We start from the raw sequence: 3,665 nt of genomic DNA on the forward strand, positions 1-3,665 counted from the left end.
TTTTTTTTTTTGAGACTGAGTCTCACTCTGTCACCCAGGCTGGATTGCAGTGGTGCAATTTCGGCTCACTGCAACCTCCAGCTCTCAGGTTCAAGTGATTCTCCTGCCTCAGGCTCCCAAGCAGCTGGGATTACGGGCATGTGCCACCACATCCGGCTAATTTTTGTATTTTTAGTAGAGACAGGGTTTCCCCGTGTTGGCCAGGTTTGTTTCGAACTCCTGACCTCAAGTGATCTGCCTGTCTTGACCTCCCAAAGTACTGGGATTACAAGCGTAAGCCACCACACCCGGCCTAAATGTTCTATTTCTTAACCTGATGATGGGTACATAAATGTCCATTTTATTATTCTGTAAATCATACATTGTTGTGTTTATGATTTATTTCACAATTTTAAAAAGATCACTCCACCTATTCCCCTTGCTCAAATTCCATGCTCATTAAAGAGCATTCTGGTGATGCTCTGACTCCTGTTGTAACTGTGCCTCCAGTAAGGGAATGGATATTGGACCATTTGGCATGTATAATTCTTTTTTTTAGAGTAGTAAACTAGTGTGAAAGTTTTATTTTAGAAAAAAATACTAATGAAATAATGAATGCTTAGTTCATTTAATGACTGCGTTCTTAAAAATGAAATTAAATTGGTCTCTCAATATGTTCTCTTAGAGCCAATATATCTTCTGCAAGTAACCAAATTCATACTCAGAATCAGGACTTTCTGGATGCTTCCATTTCATCCCATATTGCAGCTTCAATTTTTGAAACATCATATTCCCTCATCATATCAAAATCAAGTCACAGCTGTCTCTACTTCTCAGTTGCTTTCATTTGTTCTTCGGTGAAACAAAGATCAAATATTATTCCTTAAATATTAAAATTTGGACAGTCCCAGTATTTGGACGAGAGCTGAGGCTTCATTTTCAGTTTTCAGCTTATTAACAGGAACTTCTTGGCTAGGCTGTTGTGCTACTGGCTTCATATTCACATCAACAGTGCTATATTCAGGAACGGCATCTCGTAACTACAGCAAGTTATCATCCAGCCATTTCTCTAATTTGACGACTTGAATCTCCTGGATTGGAAGATTATAAAGTTCAAAGCAAATCTTAACACCTTGTCCTTTGATAATATTCCTAAGGATAAAAGTAGCCCCAAGTACTTTTCCTGATCTCTAGATGCAAATCCCCAGAAACTGGCTGAGTTTTTTCACTGGCATATGAGTTAGCTATAGTAACACAAAGAATACTTCCAAAATAGGATGAATGTGGAGTACTTTTCTCCTTTCTAACATAACTTTTCCTCCTTTTTGAAATTTCAGAGGATTTATTCTTCTCCTTGGAGGAATGAATTAGGGACTCAAGAACTGCAAGCAACAGAGGCCAACCCCCAGCCTGGAGACTCTGGCCTGGGCTTCTTGCAACCCTATGCCCTGCCACAATACGGGCCACCATGCTAGCTTGCTCACGTTGAGACTACCAGTCTCCATGTTTTAAATTAGTCATTTTTCTTCCTTTTGGTGAGTTCTGTAAGGTTCAATAAGTAACCTCTCATCAATATTTATTGCTGGAGAAAGAACTGAAAACTGTGAGTTTGCATCAAACAAACACTACTGTGTATAGTAGCAGTGCTGCAAGAAGTAGAACAAGAGCTATCTGGACATTCATCCACAGAGAGTTTGATTGATTTGGTGGCTGGGAGATGAGGGCATTCCTTGTGATTGCTTCTGTTTATGCCAGTGGAGACAAAGTGGTCAGCTGATGGTGAGGGAAGGAAAGGGAGTATAGACAGTTTGAGGAGAGAGGACAATGTGTGATATAGCCTCTTTTAGACAGTGGGAAAGGAAACATCGTAGGAAATTTCCTCCCAGGGAATATTTAATGATCCTTTGAGATTTGTATATGTGAATTCAATCAGCATGGTTGAGGCTGTTTTTTATTTTGTTTCAGGAATGCTCAGCTTTGTGGTGCAAACACAAAGTAGAAGACAGCGGGGCTTAACTAGGGATTAGAGCATTGCTAGGAGAGTCCAATAGTGGGATCAAGCATCAGGAGAATGATTCTAATGAAGGACCATGGGTTCTAAGCTGAATAAGGGGAGAAGGGAGGAACTGAGTCAGGTAATCTGTAGTGGAAAGTGGAAGTCAGTTGATTGGAAGACACTAGTCAAGCAGTTGCTCTAGTGCACTCAAGTGAGTGGGCTGGAAGGCTAGTAAGGGAGGGGTGGAGTGTGAGAGAGGGGGAGGTTCCAAGCTGAGATTGGGATGCTGTGCAGAACCAAGGATATCAAGGTCATTAATATAGCCACAAGAATGAGAGATAAAGACAACTGAGTAAAAGCCAAGTCAAACAAGCAATTTTTGGCGTTATCTAGTCTCTTCTCTGCACATTGGTCTCCAATATGTAACTATTTTACCGCTGCATGGTAACAGGAGACTTGGCAGTTCTCAGAGGACTTATCTTCCTGTTTATGAAAGAGCGGTGAACTCAGAGGTTATCACTGGTAGGTAGATGGTTAACACACAGTAAATAGACCTATAATTTAGATGGGAGTGATCATAGGACAAAGCATTCTGGCAGTGTTATAAAACTCCAGGGAAATCAAGAGGCTAAATGTGACTTGGAAGGCTGCAAACAATAAAGGTGGCAAAAAAGGAGTAGTGTTGAATGGTTTTGACTCATGATGAAGGAAACTCAATAGTAGGAAAGAGGAACTGGATTAAGCAAATTCAACCTAATTCTTCGGGGTTATAAGTCAAGGACAAATAAACCTGCATACTCTTTTATTTACTCCTTTATCTCCACAAAAGGGAATATTTTCACTTGAAGTAAATCAAGCTATAGTGAATATCCACAGTAGCCTTGAAGAGGAAAGCAAGGATAACAAAACAAAGGTGGATAGTATATGAAAGCTTCAGAACCTCTTTCTTCCAGTAGGTTTAACATGAGGCACCAAATAACAGAAAACTGCGAATAAATTAGGGGGAAGCAGCACTGAGTTCAGGTGCAGAGTTTAATTTCAATCTCTTTCAAATCCCAGATTTAAAATTGTATAGTTTGGACATTGTATATAGCAAAATTCTTACATAAGATATTCAGGTTTAAATTCTAGTCTCACTTATGAAGCAGAAAAAAAAATGTATCTGTATATACCTAGTCCAATGCTAGTTTGACAATTTTATGATCTGATTCATAAATTTACTTTTCTTAGAGTATAAGCTTAGATAATTTTCTAATAAGGTGTTTCCTTATTGGTCACTGAATTTATAGATCATAGTTTTCTGAAACTTCCCACTACTTGTTGAGAAAAAGCTGAGTGTTGGGGAAAAAAACTGAGGCAGGGCTTGCATCTCTGACATAATGTCCTCTGGAATATGTCTAGACTTGCTGGCTTCTTGCTTCTAACCCTCCTAGATTGATTGTATGCCCATTATCTCAAGTAGCAGATGTTCCATATAAATCCTAAACCATCACAGCTGTAGATCATGCACCTGCCCTTTTGACCACCACATTCTTACGACCTGTTTCTTTGTTGGATTCCCAATAAATAACTTGGGCTCCCAGCACTCAGGGCCTTTGCAGCCTCCATAATCATGATGGCCCCCTGGTCCCACTTTTCTTCTCAAACTTTTTCTCAATCCTTTGACTCTGCCGGACTTTGTCGCCCCCAC

At 39.8% G+C, this 3,665-nt stretch overlaps 1 pseudogene; it reads right to left on the reverse strand.

Annotated features, from left to right (window-relative positions):
* Positions 1–706: 706 nt before the first annotated feature.
* On the reverse strand, positions 707–1,355 carry LOC105547237 (annotated as a pseudogene).
* Between the last annotated feature and the right edge of the window lie 2,310 nt (positions 1,356–3,665).

This window comes from Mandrillus leucophaeus, unplaced genomic scaffold, assembly GCF_000951045.1.
Source record: "Mandrillus leucophaeus isolate KB7577 unplaced genomic scaffold, Mleu.le_1.0 Scaffold381, whole genome shotgun sequence".
NCBI lineage: Eukaryota > Metazoa > Chordata > Mammalia > Primates > Cercopithecidae > Mandrillus > Mandrillus leucophaeus.